This window comes from Schistocerca piceifrons, chromosome 11 (genome assembly GCF_021461385.2).
Source record: "Schistocerca piceifrons isolate TAMUIC-IGC-003096 chromosome 11, iqSchPice1.1, whole genome shotgun sequence".
NCBI lineage: Eukaryota > Metazoa > Arthropoda > Insecta > Orthoptera > Acrididae > Schistocerca > Schistocerca piceifrons.
Window position 1 is genome coordinate 165737249 of NC_060148.1, and position 20526 is coordinate 165757774.

Consider the following 20526-nt stretch of genomic DNA (forward strand, 5'->3'; position numbering starts at 1 on the left):
TTTTGCCAGTATAGAGACTGCTAATAGTGGTCCGTGTAAAGTTAGAAACGCTTTGTTTGAAGTATCAGACAAATACAGAACCCAATGCTCCTCCTTATATCCTACTCTGTGTCGAACATAGTAGCTGCATTTCTTTTAATGTGTGTGTGAGGGTCATTCAAATGAAACCTGGTCAGTGCGTCTACCTTTCCCTTACACGTAAGGTGGCACTACATAACTGCGGGTGCTTTGGCGCCATCTATTTGTAAGAGACTGACGCGTGCACACTGTTTGATGTTGCATAGTGCAGGAAATGTTAGCAGCAGCCCCAGACGTGGCACAAGCCCCGCCCATTTACCCCACTTCACACCAATTGAGTGCACGTGTAAAGACTTTGTCCATGCCGTGTAACGCATCGATATGATCTTTGGTTGTCGTCCCGTGTAGCGCATCGATATGGTCTTTAGTTGTCTGGTGTCTTTGTTAGTGAGCTTTTGTTTGTTTCCTGCAGTGGTCTGCTTCTTTATCACTTTTTGTAAAGTGAGAATTTGCTTGTTCCCTGCTTTTTTGTAGTCCACGTGTTTTACCGCTGTTGCTTATACTAGCAGTGTTGTGTTGTTAGAAGTACTTCTCAGCAGTTTGTGTAATTAAAACCTTCATGTTCCTATCAGTGTTACGTAAGCTACAAGAGTTTTACTCGGGCAAGAAGTTTAAAACACCACCAACAACATGTTCATGGCGTAGTGAAGCAGCAGAAGTGGTTGAAGTGTATGATGTGCACATTTGAAGCAGAGTTAAAAATGTGTTGGATTGAATATTTCCCAGCTACTCATCAAATATGTGTAAAACCTGAAGATCTGGAGTTCTCTAGTGAAGCTGAATTTTTGAAGTGCAAAGAAGAAATTGGACACAGTACACAATCCAGACTTGTGAAACACCGTGGCATTAAGTTTGTTTGTGATTACTCAATCTGTAAGTATGTTTGCCATTGTTCAGGTCAGTTTGTTTCCAAAGGTGAAGGGATGAGATACTTAAAAATAGCAGGCAGTAACAAAATTGGTGGAAAGTGCCGTGCAGAGATGGAAATCCTCTACAAGGAAGGAAAGCGTAAGTCATTTGAATGCGAGAGTGTAGCTGCAGACATTGCTGTTGGAATCCCCTTTCCTATTGTTCTTGACAAAATTTGAACAACAGTGCAGGATTAAAGTTTGGGGAGAGTACATCTCACAGTGATGCAGGACTTTAACAACGTTGCAGCTTCTTATAATTTGGCTTCAAAGTCAGTCGGCCATCAAAATGAAGCCATCAGCATCATTGTTGGGCACTACAAATAAATTTTAAATTAAACTTTAAGAGAATCTTAATGGCTACATTGCTGATAATGTACATATATCCTGATGTAGATCTTACTGCACCAGAATGGAGCACATGAGCATTCCAGGTATTAAAATATTACCATGAAATGGCTGCTAATTAGTGGTGAAAACCTTTTGCCAAGACGGGTTCTCAATATCCCATGGATTTATTCTATACCAGGGACACCCATATTGAAGTGGTGCAACAATTTCCCTTTCTTTGACAAAAACAGCCTCCTCTGTGGCACAAGTTTCCCCTTGCGAGTCTTTCTGGGCTGATGAAAGACCTTCCCATATGGGTCCTAACAGCACCTAAATTCGCCTTCAACATCGTCACCATTATTTTGGCTATCTTAACTTCAGCAGTTGACATGCCACCAATGACTTCCGAAGACATTGAGACAATCCTTTTTTTTTTTTTTCTCCATCTGTCAGTGCTTCTCGAATGTTGTGCTTACTTGGTCCAAAATTGCTTCCCTCTCATCAATCACAAACACGCATCTGACACTACACGATTTTGCAAGGGAATCTTATTTCTGCTCTTCTTTTCCCACATATTTAATTTAATACTATTATCAGTGCACGTGCAAGAATACCAATTAATGCACACTTGACGTTTACTGCACACTAATCTACACTTGCATTGTCCTTCACAAGGTAGACATCGTTTGATTTTGAAGAAGGTACTTCCCGACCACTGTGTACCTTAATAACGAAGTCATCGGTTAAAATAGACTTGTGGCTAGCACAAATGTCTTTTATTTTACTAGTTGCCTTTCCTTTCATGATCACAGTAAGTCTATCAAGCAGCTTTGCGGTTACAAACGACATCAGTGCAGATATACTTTTGTCCAGGCTTTTCACATTAGCGTGTACATGTTTCAAAGCCTTGTGCATACTCTCCAGATGCATTTTTGTATTGATTCCAGCTTGCATCCTGTGACAGTATGCCCAACACAATGCATTTTTTTGATAGGAGGTATTGAAATAATGACCAAATTCGGATGTATCTGGAACACTATAGAGCTTCTGGAGTGCTTTTTGCAATGATTCTTCAAATATAGCGACTCTCTCACCTGAATTAATGTCTTGACAAGCTTGTACACCTCAGCTTTCTTATCCTTATGCAGAACCTTACCGTTAATGTTGTTCCTCCATGCTCTATCCACATGCCAGGTGCAGCATAGTCTCTTTTTAGAAGACCCCATTGCTCTGTTGCAAGCGATACTGTAGGGTTCTGCGAGATCTGGCAGGAACACTTTGGGGCAGATCTGTCTGACCTGAGTCTTTATATAGTTGAAATACATATTTAACTCATCACTGTCATTTCTGTTAGAAATGAGGAAAGCACACGGGAACCCTTGCCTCATATCATCTAGTACTAGTATTGCGGCAAGTTCGAAACCGCAGCCGTTTAGACCGTGAGTCCCACCAACACAAATATAATCGTTTCCACATTTTGCCAATAATTCACCTTGTGCAGTGTTCATTATTACTAACATGAAATCCTCACTTCTCAGATCCGGGTGCTGGTCAGTGATTATTTCTTGAGGCTTATAAAATAATACACACGGATTATCACTTTGCTTAACTTCTTGTACCCAAGCTTCGATGCTGATGGCATCATTTTGATGTCTGACTGACTTTGAAGCCAATGTAATGCAAGCCCTGCAGTGTTGCGAGATGTACTCTCTCCGAATTTGAGTCCTGCATTGTTCATCAAATTTTGTCAAGAACAGTGGGAAACAGGATTCCTACAGCAATGTCTGCAGCTATGCTCTTGTATTCTTGTGGTGTCAGATTCAAATCGAGTCTAGATCGTGTCCAACATGAGTCGAGACAAAATTAACAAGGCACTTTCCTTCCTTATAGAGGACTTTCATCTCTGCAGGGTACTTTGCATCAATTTTGTTACTACCTATCATTTTGAGGTGTCTCATACTTTCACCTTGGGAAAGAAACTGGCCTAAACAATGGCAAACATACTTACAGGTTGAGTAATACAAAATTGTTAAGGCTTTCGTGGCCACTTCTCGACAAACTGCCTATTGGCTTCTGTCTCGGGTTCTTCGGCCAATGTTCATCTGCTGATTTTACTGATGTTTCGCCAGCACGAGTGGCTGGCATTGTCAAAGCTTCACCCTGCCGGTGGTGAACCAGCAATGGATGGTGAAGCTTTGACAATGCCAGCCACTCGCGCTGGCGAAACGTCAGTAAAAAGATGAACGTCGGCTGAAGAACCCGAGACAGAAGCCAATAGGCAGTTTGTCAGGTTGACAAATCATCAATAAACTTAATGCCACTGTGTTTGACAAATCTGGATTGTGTAATATGTTCAATTTCCTCTTTCCACTCCAGGTTTCACACATACTTGACGAGTGGCTTGGAAATGTTCAATCCGACACTTTTTTGACTCAGCTTCAAATGTGCACATCATACACTTCAATCTCTTCCGCTGCTTCATTACACCACAAACGTCTTGTTGGTGGCATTTTAAACTTCTTTTCCAAGCAAACTCTTGTCGCATATGTATCGCTGATAGGAACATGAAGGTCCGTTATCTGTTACACGAAGTACGATTTCATTTAGCTGCTGTGGATGTGCTCTTGGACATATGCTGCCTCAGATTCTTCCGATAATTGCATTTGTTTCCACAAATTTCACACTTAAAAGCACTCACTTTAAATATTTTTTAATTACATGAACTGCTAAGAAGCACAAGGTGGTGGTTGCTCTATTTCCAAGTGGAACAGGAAAGGAAATCAAAAGTAATGCTACACGATACCTTCCGCCATGGATCATATGGCGGCTTGTGGAGTATCTATGTAGATGTAGAATAACATTTTACTAGGAAAAAATCAGGGAATTTCAGGAATGGTATAAAATTGCAAGGAATTCTGCATTTTAATGTAGCATTGAAATTTATTTTTATTGAAACTTCCAGATTAAAACTGTGTGCCAGACTGAGACTCAAACTCGGGGACCTTTGCCTTATGCTGGCAAGTGCTCTACCAACTGAGCTACCCCTTCTTCCAGGAGTGCTAGTTCTGCAAGGTTTGCAGACGAGCTTCTGTGAAGTTTGGAAGGTAGGAGACGAGGTACTGGCAGAATTGAAGATGTAGGGACGGGGCGTGAGTCGTTCTTGGATAGCTCAGTTGGTAGAGCAGTTGCCTGCAAAAGGCAAAGGTCCAGAGTTCGAGTCTCGGTCCAGCAAACAGTTTTAATCTGCCACGAAATTTCACCTTAGCGCACACTCCGCAAAGAGAGAAAATCTCATTCTGAGTTGTATTGAGTTTTATAAATCGCAAATTTTAAAATACCTAATATTTAAAAGTGTGTTACTTATATGAATATTAAGCTATATAAATTAGTGTTGTATAAAAATTAGTTAAACTACTGCTTATGGCTGGTATGTAGTGCAGCTGAGGAGGGAGGAGGAGATTAGTGTTTAACGTCCCGTCGACAACGAGGTCATTAGAGACGGAGCGCAAGCTCGGATGAGGGAAGGATGGGGAAGGAAGTCGGCCGTGCCCTTTCAAAGGAACCATCCCGGCATTTGCCTGAAGCGATTTAGGGAAATCACGGAAAACCTAAATCAGGATGGTCGGAGACGGGATTGAACCGTCGTCCTCCCGAATGCGAGTCCAGTGTGCTAACCACTGCGCCACCTCGCTCGGTATAGTGCAGCTGAGAAAAAGAAAAAGTTGTTATTGTAGTATCTGCCCCCCCCCCCCCCCCACACACACACACAAACAAACACCTTCGCCTCTTACCATTACTTTATAGGCAGCATAGCACACCTGGAATTCTCAGGAAATTTTTTTACATGTTTGAGTATGTACACTGGAAGTAGCTTAGCACTATTAAATTGTTAACATTGCTGTTGTCGGTTATTTTCTTTGTAATGAAGAGGTGATATTGTTAAACTGAAGTACATTTGCCCGAGCTGCACTATTCAATGTAATTTGAAATACAGAATGTTGAATAATGTTCTCCTTCAGATTTATTGAGGCTGTTGTGACAGTCCAAAATAAATCATCTATGTATTTGTTCTCTGCAGTAGTCTACATCTGTGAGGTCCTCACTATATATGTATATATATATGGAACTAAAACTTTATGTATCTACTCTGATCCTTGTGAGAGCTTATAGCATGTAGCGTACGTGTTTCAGTGCAAATGAAAGAATGTTAATCTCTCATGTTTTAATCAATGGTATTTGCAGATCCTATTCCCAGTTTACTTAAATTTTTGGTTTACATATGCTGTCATATCCCTGTCCTAATTTATTATATTTTGACACTCAACGTAGGGTGTAATTTAATGAACACAGCACATTCTTTTTTGTGTTTACCTGGTACTTTGTTGTTTTGTGTGATCTTTACTAAACAAATACTGTTTTTCAGTTTTAGATAATTTTAGCAATGAGTGTTCTAATACAAGGGCGAGTCAAATGAAAACCTTAAATTTGTAATAACAAATCGAAATTTTGCGCCGTTATCCTGGTAAGTGTGCTACAAACAGCGTGCAGAATGGCCTGTAGGTGGCAGCATACTGCAGATGCACACACACAGTCGCAACATCAGTATAAAGATGGCTGCCCCACTTGCGACTTGCACGAGGGAAGAACAGTGTTCTGTTATTCGGTTTTTGCATAGTGAAGGTGTGAAACGTATTGAAATTCACGGACGAATGAAGGTTCAGTATGGCGATTGTTTATCACAGCAGCAAGTCTATGAATGGAGTAGGAAGTTCGCAAATGGTGCGACTTCAGTGGAAGATGCTCCTCGTCCAGATTAGGCACAATGAGTTATGACTCCACAGAACATTGCAGCAGTTGAAGCCATAGTGAAGGAAAACTGCCTAGTGACACTGAATGACATTGTAGCATGTTTACAGATTAGTCATAGGTCAGCACACCAAATTGTGCATGATGTGCTCCAGTTTCACAAAGTGTCTGCGAGATGGGTGCAACGGCAGCTGACTCCTGAAATGAGAGAACGATGTGTTGATGCTTGTGAAGAACTTCTTCGGCGCTTTGAACGAGAAGGTGATCGCTTCCTTGCAAGAATCGTTACTGGGGACGAAACCTGGGTTTACTTCAACCAACTGGAAACGAAGAGAGCGAGCAAGAAATGGCGCCATTCCCCATCACCAAAACCAAAGAAGTTTCAAACAGAACCATCAGCAGGGAAGGTTATGCTGAATCTCTTTTGGGACGAAAAAGGTGTCATTTTGGAGTATTACATGCCTAGAGGGACCACTGTCACCAGTGCATCATACACAGATCTCCTAAAAAATCATCTGCAGCCTGCAATCAAATCAAAGCGACGTGGATTGCTGTCAGCTGCCCTTTTGCAACATGACAATGCACGGACCCACACTGCCCGTACGACAGTTGCAACAATCACAGACTGGCATTTTGAATGTCTTTCTCATCCACCATACTCACCAGACCTTGCCCCAAGTGATTCCCATATGCTTGGACCACTCAAAGATGCAATGGGAGGAAAGAAGTTCCTTTCTGATGAAGAGGTATGCCAAGCAGTGCACGAGTGGATGCGCAGACTACCAAAAGACTTTTTTTCTAAAGGAATTTATGCACTTTGTAAGCGCTGGAGGACTTGCATTGAGAAGGAGGAGATAATGTTGAAAATTGATACAGCTTTGTACCACTTCTGCACAATAAATAATATTTTAAAATATGCTTAAGGTTTTCATTTCACTCAACCTCGTATGTTTCGACCACACTGTCATCTGTGTTTCATCAACTAAAGTAATTGGCTCCCTGAAACATTAATCATACGAACTGTGTTAGTTGTTTCAAAGCTTTTGTGAAAGATTTAAATTTTGGATGCAGTGAGAAAAATGTTTTTGTTTTCTTGGAGTGTTCAGAGTTTAATATTTCATTTAGTAAGCACTGAAAGCCAGCTGAGTGACTATTTTGAACTACAGATATCTGACAGTAGGCCACTTACAACTTATTCCAACATTTGTTTTATTCAGATGTCTGTAAAAAGTTATAAGAATTTTACTGAGTCGGTAAAAGTATATCCTTGCAGAATTTGTTTCTTATTGATTACCTTGCCCATTTTACATAATTAAAATTGCCCATTGGAAATATGAAGGGGTACCATTGATAGCTCATCACTTATGGTGATTAATAAGTACTTGTTAATGTAATGGCCATCCTATCAATGTTATGTAGTGATATACACCTTACAAATGGTGCTGCATTGCTTCTCAGTAAAAGTACACAAAGCATGGTCCCAGCTCTCAACACATCACAAATATTTGTCTGTTTTATAATGTCGTTCTCAGTACCTGTGGCTGCCTGAGTTGTGAACTAGTGTTGATAACTGTCAGTACTGTCTCACGATTATACTGTACTTAGTTCCTAATGTGTAGTTCTACACTGAACATCACAAGGATTTTTTCTGGCTAGCAAAAATGCATCGCAGTGGAAAACACTCTCAAAATTGAAATTGAACAGCAGATAATCTAGGATGGAATAACAGTTATATTAAGAAAAGGATAGATTGACACCATATAGATGAGCTGTTGAGTCCCAGACAGGCACAACAAAAATTCTGCTATACGTGTGAGTTTTCGGCCAAAGGGCCTTCTTCTAATCTCTCTCTCTCTCTCTCTCTCTCTCTCTCTCTCTCTCACACACACACACACACATACACACACACACAGATATATATATATATATTCGTGCAACCACAACTCTCTCTCAAATTAGCACTGTGTCTGGCCAAGCACTCACATGTCTAGCAGTCTTTCTGTTGTGCCTGTACGTGCGACTCAGTATTTCCTCTGTTTGGTGAGTTGAAATCTAGCCTTTTCAAAATTAAAATATTGGACCTCGTGCAGAAAACAGTTTATAATATTTGAAAGTCTCGTGAAGATATGTGAAACTGCGGAGAATAATTTCCATCTTCGTGTGTCTTCAGCTGGTATATTCACACAAGACGTGGGAACTCTAAACTGTTGTAGTGAACTTGATTTTTAATTACTATTAAACTGTTAGGAAACAAGGCTAACAGATTCTTTGTACGAGATGGGTACCTTTCATTAATGAGGTAGGTAAAGTGTTTTCCTGTGAGTATTGATTCAGCATATAATTCAATTTAGAATCTGCAGAGTTTTTATTGCCACCTAGTGTCAAGTTCTGCATCTTGCTAGGGGATATCCTTACAGTAAACTGTTACGAAATAATCTTTTACGGATGCTACAGTCGTCATACTCACACATTTGTAAAGCAGCTGAGTCCTTAACATGGTGAAGTAATCAGTTTTATCGAGGCAAATTGTGTATCCTAGTGCATCCCTATGCCACTCCCAATAACAACCCCGTGCCATTGTGGTCACATCCCTGTGGAAGATCCGTTTGCAAGACCTGCCCAATCCACTCGCCCAGCACTCTCTATTCCAGTCCTGTCGCAGGCTTATCCTACCCCGTCGAACACACCGGGCCTCCTTTGAAAGCAGCTGTGTTATATACCATCTCTGCTGCAGCAATTGTTCGTATTTTTATATTGATATGACTATCAACCAGCTGTCAGTGAGGATGAATGGCCATTACAAAACAGTGGCCAAGAACAAAGTGGACCGCCTCATGGAACAACGTGCAGCTTACATAACATACCGATTCACAACCCACACCTTCTGGATCATCCCCTTCACCACCAGCTTTTCTAAACTGCACAAATGGAACTCATCCTCGCAACAAATTCTCCACTCCCGAAATCGTCCCGTCCTCAACTTGAGCTAACCTACAGACCCCACATCTTCCACCCGACTGTTTCCAGCCTGCCCTCCGTCCTGTCACCCCACAATTCGCCTCACCTCACCGACACTACGTGCTGTTCTCAGCCGCTGCATCCGCTGGTCTTTTTTTCTTCTCTGCTTCTCTCCTTTCTGCTTCCCACCTTCTCCGCCCACCACAGCCTCCAAATGCTGCACCTGTCAGCCCTATCCTGCCCCCTCTAGTTCCTGCATACTCCACCAGAAGGACCGATTCCTGTTTCCTCACCCGTACTCCGCTGTCCCTCCCCTTTCCCCGCCCTGCTCTGGATTATTGCTTCTGTTCAGCACGTTTCTGTTGCAGTATGGCTGGAGGTAGCAGTTGTATGTATGAGGTGCTCTACCTTGTGTGAATGTGTGTGCATTTCTCATTTCTGAAAAGGTCACTGGCCAAAAACTTATATACAACAGAACGTATCTTTATGAAAAGTATCAATCAACCCTTTTCATAGTACTATTGACTTTCCATTGTTAGTTTTATTTGAAACAGTAATGGAAGATCACAATTGTGAACTGGCCAGGAGTTGAATGCAGGTACCTGATTATCTGCCTGAGGCAGGACAGCCGGAACAAAAAATGCGAGCACACGAGGGACGTGAAAGTGTGAGTTGAGAGGAAACAAAACATCATCTGAAAAGTGATCTTCTGAGGGAATATATACAAGAAAGAAACACGTGCAGACAGTTTTTCCGTAATTCACTTCAGTTACACATGTACTGAAGAAAGAACAATCTACCTTGTTACTTTACACAGACAGTCTGTCAACACTGAAACTTCAGCTTGCTATTCTCACGATAACATATTTATATTGAAATGATCTGTTATATTATGAATACTCTGACACAAACAAAACTTAGTGTGCATTATAAAATTACACAAATGTGGACATGTGTCATTACATTTTTTGCGAGAAAGAGCCCTTGTGAATGCAAATGAGTAATAGTGAAAAATGTAATGGCTTTCTGATTTTGTACTGCATAAAAACTGTAATAGTGAAAAATATTTTTATTTGGATCAGTGTTAAGTGAGTGGTATCTTCTATGAGAGCAAATGTTGACACTCAGCTGAATTAATTTAGATACAATAGGTTGGGGAGGGGGGGGTGGGGGGGGGGGGAAGAGGGAAGAGGAGATGAAGGTTTATTTGATTCCGAGAGAATGTGATGAACAATCGTACATTAATGAATCAACAGTCAATGAGCCTGGTAAGATACGAAAAATACCAATTTGTAGAGGTACATGACAACTCTGTGCAAAGTTACAGGTTTGCAAATTTAGAAACAATGAAATTTACACATATGTGTCTCAAGTTAAAGGACTACATTGTAATTCTAGTACAGATTCAGCAATGGAAATTTTTCATTCGAAAATAAATTAATAGAGTTTTACATTATTAGATAACATGACCTCACTTGCAACAGCTACTACTTTTCCTTCCCTACTCCAGGCTGTTGCTGGACAGCAGTCAATGTGTCCTGGGGAACAATGGAACCTTTGTTAACATCAGTGTGTTGTTCTTGGTGACATCCATAGACTTGCTTTTCCACCAGGCTGGAAGAGACATATTACAAAACCAAACACTTGCTGATTTGGTTTCACCTGTCACAGCAACTTCTACAGAAAATGTAGGTGAAAATGACAGCACCAGAACTTCACCAGATTAACTCTAAACGCAGGTACTCAGTATTTAGGTGAATAGCTTAGGAAGAAATAGACCTCAGTGTGATGAAAAGCAAAAACTGAAAACTGTAACCTCAACGCTTGGGGTATACCGGTATTTATTTTTATGTAGCACCATCAGAAAAAGAATAATGAGAAGAACTTGGAGAATGTAGAGCAATGTACTAGCTGAGAGGTAACTTTCAGAATTCAGACAGTATGTGTGACAAAACACAAATTTTGGCTGAAGTTCTGCATGGGAGCCAAATCACTGTATTGCTGTCAGTGCAACCCAAACTTTCTGTGTAAGTGATTCACACAGTTTTAAGTTTTGCTCCAAAGTTTTAAGAGTGGAAAAATAATTTAGCAATGCAACCAAGAACATTGGTTTTGGCTATTAAAAAGATATGTAGTACTTGCTTCATGCTGTTCCATTATGCTAACATGTTTCTTACATCCACATCCCAATTATTAAGTTCAGATTAGATTAAGTTTTTGTTCCATAGACCCAAAAATGAGATGATTCTCATGGGTGTATAACATGTCATAAAGTATGAAATAAAAAACAAAACATTTGAATACTCACTACCCTGATCATTTATCAGAAGGTTATCAAACTGTGTGAATACATTACAGTAAACTGGAAATGCTAATATTTACAGAATTAATAAACTGTCAGAATAAAACATAGATATGAACTTTCAATAAAATTATCATACACAGTATACCTAATCTTGACTTGTGACCAACTGCCGTCAAAACTGAAACCTAACAGACATTAAAGTACGATAAGATGGGTTGGTATGACACTGACGAAATTATATACAAATGTTTAACAACCGGCAGTCTAAATCTCTCAAACACTAAAGGAGAACTCACAAGTATTCTCGTGTCTGCAATAAGCTAGCAGTCACACGAATCCACATGTAAAAATTCAACCATTACACATGCAAAAACTACTTAAGTATGTCACGTATATAAATGTACGACTGCTTGCATTACGAACATCTACACGATCTCTTATATTGCTTAATTTCGATGATGCCGATCAAGACATCGGTTGTGGCTTGTTCATGCACACATCACATCTGCGCAGACAGATCGTTGTGTGTGGACAACAGAAGATTTGCACCAACCTGAGGTGTGTGCAAACCTGGAAGTTGGAGTTGGAGGTTTGAGCGAAACCTCTCAAATCTGTGGGTTCAAACCACATCTGCGCAGACAAGTTGGAGCGTGTGGACAGGACATCGCCGCAAATCTGGCGCGAAACAGCGGTTTGCTCAGTCTAGTGTTTGTATTTGTGCGCATAGGGAATTAAAATGGCTGATACTCGTCAGTGTTCTCGACAGTTTGTAAGTGAATTCATTAAAATATATAGAAACCACCCATGTTTGTGGAAGATTAAAAGTAAAGAATATAGTGACCGAGACAAAAAGACAGCAGCATACAATGCTCCAATTGAAAAATTGTGGGCACTTGACGCCTCGTCAAATAGAGAAACGGTAATAAAAAAAAAAAAATTCGTTGCGAACTGGCGAAATTATTTGCGGATGGATGCCGAAACTTATAATTACCTCTTAAAGCTTGTAACCCCTCATATTATGAGAAAAAATACTTGCAGGAGAAGGGCAATTTCTCCTCATGAACGGCTGGCGGTAACATTAAGATTCCTAGCAACAGGAAGGAGCTACAAGGATTTTGAATTTTCAACTGCAATATCGAAACAAGCGTTGAGTAAAATAATACCCAACACATGTGAAGCTATTTACGCTGTCCTGAAGGATGAGTACATGAAGGCAGGTCAAGTAAATTAAGTCTGTCAGCGAACTGTTTACCGAAAAGAGTTATCCAAAGTTCAGAAATCTAGAAGATCTGGTGTAAGAGTAGATCAAGTATACCAGCCAACGTTATGGTGTTTTGATGGTGGTGGTGGTGGTGGTTAGTGTTTAACGTCCCGTCGACATCGAGGTCATTAGAGACGGAGCGCAAGCTCGGGTTAGGGAAGGATTGGGAAGGAAATCGGCCGTGCCCTTTCAAAGGAACCATCCCGGCATTTGCCTGAAACGATTTAGGGAAATCACGGAAAACCTAAATCAGGATGGCCGGAGACGGGATTGAACCGTCGTCCTCCCGAATGCGAGTCCAGTGTGCTAACCACTGCGCCACCTCGCTCGGTATGGTGTTTTGATCTTCTTGGCTTTCTTAGTGATCAAGAAACGCCAAGACCAAGCAGGAGTACAACTGAAGATGAAATTGGAGTGTCAATGTGGCAGGAAATGGAACACGAGGTAATGTAAAACAAAACAGGTTCGCCCTGCAACTCTCGCAGTAAATGTACGTGAGAAAATTGCTTTCGCTTTAGCAACCACTGTCTACACCATTTTGACCGCTTTCTCTGTTTCCTGCGGTTGGTCTGAATGTTTTTTGCAACACAAGTTGCGAACACAGTCCACAACAGAACTTCCTCCATTTCTATATTTCAGAATAACTGAATTAAATTTTTGACGTTTACGGGGAGCGTTGTCGCTTGTCACTGATATTTCTTTTCTACACCGACAGATGACGGGCGAGTAGTAGATTGGGGTGTGTGTCGTGTGAACACATCACGTTTGCAGCGATCTTTTGCATGTACAGACATCTGCGCCGATGTCTGCGCCGACAGATCGTTGCGTGTGGACCGGGCTTTAGCCAGTCGAGATAACAGACTGCATCTGTGGTGTTACTAATAATAAATATCTCCCAACAGAATTTCATACACTAAGTGAGTTGATGGAAATTGGCGCTCACTGCAGTTAACAAATATCAGAATTTTTTATATACTGCAGACGAAAGCCCATGAAATAAAAAAGAATGGATACCGATTTTATTTTTTGGTTTTAACTGGTGATTTTTCAACTCACATGTTCAGTATACATATCTCTATTTCTTTAATAATACGTCCTTTTCACAATGGTACCGGAAAAACTGAATTTCGTACTAGTTACTGATTTTATCTGTTATTTTTATGACTGGCATATCTGTGATTAACAACTTTGATGTCGGAACATGACAGGCGTCTAAAGCTAGCGAAATGAGGGATGCTCAACTACCGGACCTACCGATAGATGGCTCTAGCGCGTGCCGGCAAGAGGTTATATAACTGAGTGTCCGCCATATCTGAATTTGGCAAAAAAAACGAAGTGTCAAAACACGGATGAAAATGTTTTTCGTTCTGCGCCCTCATAAGTATTTTATATTGGATGTTCTAGATATCTACACATCAACATAATAAAGTGTTTATAATCTAGCGAGAAAAAACAGTGACAGTTCTGCTATGAAATTCCTAATTTCGAGTGTGTTTTGAAAGTTTGACAAGCTGACCTATAAATTGTTTACTATTTTATGAGTGCTTTACTTATTTGCCCGTTTTAAAACACTATTTAAGATTCAATGGAGGTCAACAAATTACCTTACTTGCCGAAACTTTTAAGTACTGGTATAATTCGGAAAATCAAGTGTGGACAACAGTGAAGACGTCTCTTGAAAAAAATTTGACATCGTTTGCTGAGGGGTATCTTTACTGACAACAGAAATTGCAACTGAACTATTAAAGTATTACTTATGTATAAACAGAAAAAATCGTTATTTTTTCTTTATCTGAAGTGATGCATTACCGATCTGCATATATGCTGACACTGTAATTGCAACATGCACTTACGAATTTGGCTCTCCCTTTGATCAGTAATATAAATGCCATAATTTTATTAACGCCTGTACATGACACGGTGTATTTAAACTGAGTGATATGGTAGAAGCACCAGTTTTTAACAGTGCTTCAGTCTTTGATACGAGACAAGAAATACATTTAAATGAGATAAACACAAAGCCCAGCGTTAAGGCTCCTCTTAAATGCATGACTTGTATCATTTGGAAGTTAAGCCTAGTAATAATATTATATTGGACTGATCCATGATGATGTAGGAAGTGAAGGAACTTGTTGAAAATAACCTCGATCACAGCTGTTAATTTTAAGGTTGGCGTGTCTTAAAACTGTAATTTTCCAGTCTGACACCCTAACAATTTTAAAATTGAATTCAAAACATGTCAGTGAGCAAAATTAATTACACTTTGACTTACAACCATAGAATTCTATTTCTGTGAATCTTGGTTCCAGTCTTTGACATGGTGTCAATCACTAGAATGACTGGTTGTCAGTATACGGCCCAAGCAAAAAACAAACCTGAAAGTGAAAGCTGCAGAAGCTGCCCAGACAGGCACCCCAATGGCTGCTACAATCTGTGTGGGACAAGGGTGACATTATATTGCAAATTTATTGTAAAAAGTTCCATATTGTCTGAATTTGTCCTATACTGACAGGACAATCTAGTCCAGTCTATTTTCTTATCTGCAAAAGTACACTAGCCAATACCAGTGGCACAAAGGTAGTGCCACATTACAAACTGTCTGGTAACAACAGAAGTATTGGTGGACAATGTACAGTAAATAATATGTAATAATCTGAGAAATTCAAAATTGGTTTGAAGAAATAGGACAGTATTTGGAAAGAGAGTAACATTTTGAAAATAACAAATGACACAAGTAGAGTTTTCAGTTATGAAAGCTCGCTTAAATTTTTTTTCCCCCTCTCTCTTTTCGATTATCGAGGGAAAAATGTGATAAGATAAAAGTGCAAGAAAGTTGTGTACAATGTTGGAAATGATGAAAAAGAAAATCTCACTATGCTTCCTCCTCCATGTGAAGAGTATTCCTGTAATAATAGCTAATAGCATACCAAGAACATGAGGGTGTCACAGTGGAGATTTGTTTTCTGGTACAGACACCTGATACAACTATTCCACAACAAAACGTACTTTCAATAGGTGTGGTACCAGTGCACTCCCATAGGATAACAGAATATTATGTCCTCCAGGAATCACATTGGGTACACCACATACAGCATAAACTGTACAGCAACTACAATGCTTTGTGAGCAAGTAATAACAGCCAGTATCTTTAATTTTAACATAACTCGTGACTCCCATAATTATCTGCTTATACGTGTGCTTGTACTACAGGTTATTGGTAAAGCAAATACTAATTGAATACGTCTTCACACTTTTAATACTTAGCAGAAATTCTGAAAAAAGTAAATTGTTTTATTATGGTATCACCTCTATGGCGAATTATGAGGTACTGACTGGATTCTTTGAACATTTAATAGAAGCCTTTTTTACCTGCTATTGATAAAGAGCCATTCCAAGTTCTCTACAGAACAATCTCTTGCATTTTTCATGAGGTTTGTTATTCTGTACACTAATATTTCTTCTTCTAAATGGTAAATAAAGCATTCAGACAGTGCTGGTATTAAAGGTAATTCATGAAATAAGTTATATTTAAACCATAAAATTAAAGGTTCCACATGGCACATGAAAAGTACCTTGCTACACACATGTATGTAAAGATTCCAAAATGTCTGTGAATTTGAGTTACAAACTTTTTTTAAATAGAAATATGAAGATCACAATACTTTGGGTCTGCAATAACTCAAACGTAAAATACTTTAGTTCCCTATGGGAAACTTTGTTCTTTACGTGACTCATGCAACTGCTTTCACTCTTAATAGAAAACTAAATGGTTTATGTTAAAGTTAACTAGCAAAAAGTGTAACCATTGTTACATAGCTTCTGTGAAGTAAGATTCCTTAATGTTATTTCCTTCCTTTGTCATCATAACTCGATAATTTCAGTTCTGTATGGGACATATGAACTAATAAAATGAAATGCTTTTATTACTATGACCAAACAAAATCTTTTTAACATGTAGTACACAGTTCAAATCAGCAAAAAGTGTAACCGTATAATTAAGGTAAATGTTGATGAAAATTAGGCATGTAACATGAATACTGAAATTTCCTAGATTTCCACGTGTACCTGTAATCACTGTATTCTGTACTTTGTAGTGCTAGAAAGATAATTCTATATGATTATTTGCATTCTCTCTCCCCCCCCCCCCCCTTAACACAGGAAAATATAATAGAAAGACATCCTAACAAAATAAGGACAAAATTCAGAAAATTAGGTTTTGTCTGACTCAGGTCCCCTTATTCTAGAATGGTTATAAAGTAATAAGAATGCTTATGATCAACTGGAACATTGTGTTCATTATAGGAAGTATTGAAACAAGAATTAACAGAGTAACAATTTTATTGCTCTTATGTTGCAGAGTATCCACAAACATTACTGTTTGAAACATAGGGCCACTGCATACTTCATTAGATCACACCCATCCTGTGTTTAAACTGTTTTCTTAAAGTGAAAAATTCAAGTTAACATAGTTATTGAGGGACATATTTTCTCATACTGAAAGCCATCTGTCAAATAAGTCTCAGAACATTTTTTTTTCATTAATTTCACAAAAATCACCCATTTTTAATGCAAGTACATATTTTGTAACAGCAAACATCTTAAAATAAGCTTGTATAATAAACAATTATAATTTTGTTACAGTATCTACACAGGATGTAAAGACTTAATTTTACTTCAATGTGATTCATCTTTTGAAGTTCATCATTACACAACAACAAATCTATGGACAAAATAGTTTTGAAAAATCTGTCAAAATGTCACACACATCTGCATGGAATGTCCCATTACATAATTTTTCCAATTTGAGCACTATACATGATTAAACAATATGAGTTTATTTAACTTCTGCCTTATACTTGATTTGTTGTTTAAAATTTTCTCAGCAGGCTTTTTTTCCACATGTTTTTAAGCGTATGCAGGAGTATAGGGATGCAATCTTACAAACAAGTTGAGTCTGATGTAAGTCCTCAATCCTAATTTAATGGTAATCATGACCAAGAGCAGGAAATGGGTAGTCTACAAATTTATTTTTAACACAATGCAAAATCTTGGCCTGTATATGTTTCTGTCACATATCCCCAGCAGTCACAAACATCTGAGTATTCTACAACAGAGTACACACACTCACTTGTTTTAACCTGTTTTCCCCGTTTAACAAAATTTACAAATGCATTTTTATTGGCCATATTGGGAAAAGTATAGAGAGAATCACATTGTAATGCAGATTTAACTACTGGTGGCTTCAGTATGTGAAGACAGTCTTTGCATGTGATCTGCCTTGAAAGGCGCAATGACACATACCCTGCAATATAATAGAGTATGTTTTACTTGTGAAATGAGAACTTAATCTTATCATCAAGAAGTGCACACCACTCCTCTACTTCATTTTCTGCAGCACTTTCATCACTTTCTACTACATGCTTTCTTGCATGAAAATCATAAACAGGTGGCAAACAACACACATTACAATTTGAGCAATTCCCATTCATTGCAGTGACACTTACCCAAGAGCAACTTTCTCATGGCACATTTGAGCTGGTATGCATTTGGATTGTTGTTCCAACCACATCTGGACCGAATGCAGGGGAAAAAAAGCTCTATGTGGTCTTGTGACAGTTTATATGTTAGCAAATACTTCAAAGGAGATTCAACGCGAAGCATACTTGTCAGAGCTATGTGCCTTACTGATTGCACATTGAAAATTATCCCAAAAGCAAAAGTATTTCTTACATGGAGCAGCAATGGAACACCAATGATTTTTAAGCTTTTGATATAATTTTCAGTGTGTCTGAAAATACCAATATGTTGACTGGGTGTTGTGTGATGTCCTTAGGTTAGTTAGGTTTAAGTAGTTCTAAGTTCTAGAGGACTGATGACCATAGATGTTAAGTTCCATAGTGCTCAGAGCCATTTGAACCATTTTTTTAATTTAATTTTTTTTTTAAATACCAAGCCAATAAGATTTGTTGTCAAGTCTCAGGGGGCTCTTATACCCTTTACCTAATGGATTTCTGGAGTTCAGAATATCAAAAATCCTATCAATATTATACAAAAATTCTACTGTTGCTTCACTTCCTTTAATATTTGGATCACCAACCCTCCTCAAAAACTCTGTACTATCTGCCACACTAGAACTCAGTCTGTGGAGCCAATGAAACATTCATTCTTCTATTTACATAACTTATATGTTGTCCTGATAGTTTGTTGGCAAATGTCATACCTTCTTCTTGTTGTACCTTGTTCAATTGCTCAACGAAATGCCATCTAATAATGCCAGTTGGAGATGATGTACCTTGTTCAATTGCTCAACGAAATGCTATCTAATAATGCCAGTTGGAGACTCAATAGCAGATATTTCTGCTAGAGCATTTCTTGCAAACTTAATCATATGACATGTCCAAGATACAATAAACATTGTAGCTCTTAAAATCACCCTTGGAAAAATTTAAAGTACAGCCAAGTGTACGTAAAGTGCTTATATTTACCTTGCAGCCATCACATGTAACACACCAAACCCTAATGCCAGAACTATGCAGCCTCTCTAAAGCGGATTTTATCAGTGTGGCCTGATTGTTCGCCTGTACACCGTTGATAAAGAAATATGCAATCGGGCATATAAATTTGCCTTTAATAGAGGCAAGCATGAAAACCAGAGCCTCAGATGCCTCTATTACTTCTTTTGACTGAGGCACTTCCCCACCAAACTCTAAAAAACCTGTGTATTGCTTAGTTCCTTGGTCCCAAACTACTTGTTTCCTAAGTGCCACACTGTCTACAATTAGGCATGAATCGCTGAACTGGTCCCTTACAATTGGGTTCGAATCAATGTACTTAAAAACATCTTTTAAGAAGCCAGTTTCACAGTCGACACTTGCCCCCCTTTTGGAAATCAATGATTTATGGGTCAGAGGCATTAATTTTTGCAGGTATTCATATGCTGCACACTAATTCCACTTGTGTTCCTTTCTGATGATTGAGGAAGTCATGTAACTTCTCAGGAAGATGCCCCTTCTCCTTCAATGAACTTATGATGTCATCCATGGAAAACACTTCCTGCTCTCTTCTTCGAAGTTTTTCACAGAGACACTTCAGTTTACGTTTTAATTCGTGCACAATGTCTGAGAAAAAATTGCAAGTTTCGGTCGCCTTGTCTTCCATTTCTACTTTCGACTGTATATCACAATCAATTACTTGAGAACCAACTGCACTCTGAAATAAAGAAATAATTTCGTTATATATTATTGAAATAACTCAAGGCTTGATGAAAAAATATTATAAGAAAACTTTGGGGGTGTGAAAACATCCTTATACTAACGATTTCGACACAATTCGTAGCTTCTGCATTGGATAAATGGGACATGCTTTCCACGGAAGAATTCTCATTGAGAACATTCTCCACGCAATCAGTAGCTTCTGCTGAGGGCAAATCAAGCACGGATTCCAGGACAGAACGCTAAAAACAAAAATATGGAACTGTATTACAACATTGCTTAGACCTATGTAGCCCATTTGTGTCCGTACGAAATAAATTCACAAAAGTTAAAACCACACACATAGCAAGGAAATTAATTAGCTACCTCAAATGGAGAAGCATTGTTGTCACTCAAAATCCTAACATGTCGTCGTGGCTGTTTATTTGGTGGCATCAAATGTGTCGGAAAGTCAAAAATTGATGGCACTGCTTCGGGTCTGAGACGTTTCCTCCACGTTCCATGGCTCACTACGTAATCATCTTGTCGGAAAAGGTTTTCGCAAAGAAAACTGCAAGACGTAGGTTTAAAATCTTTCCGCTTCACGGAAGTAATCCACTTCTTTAGCAGCTCTGGGTGCTTTAGAGGAAACCTGTTCAAAAACATCGAATTAGCAAACGCACAAAGTCT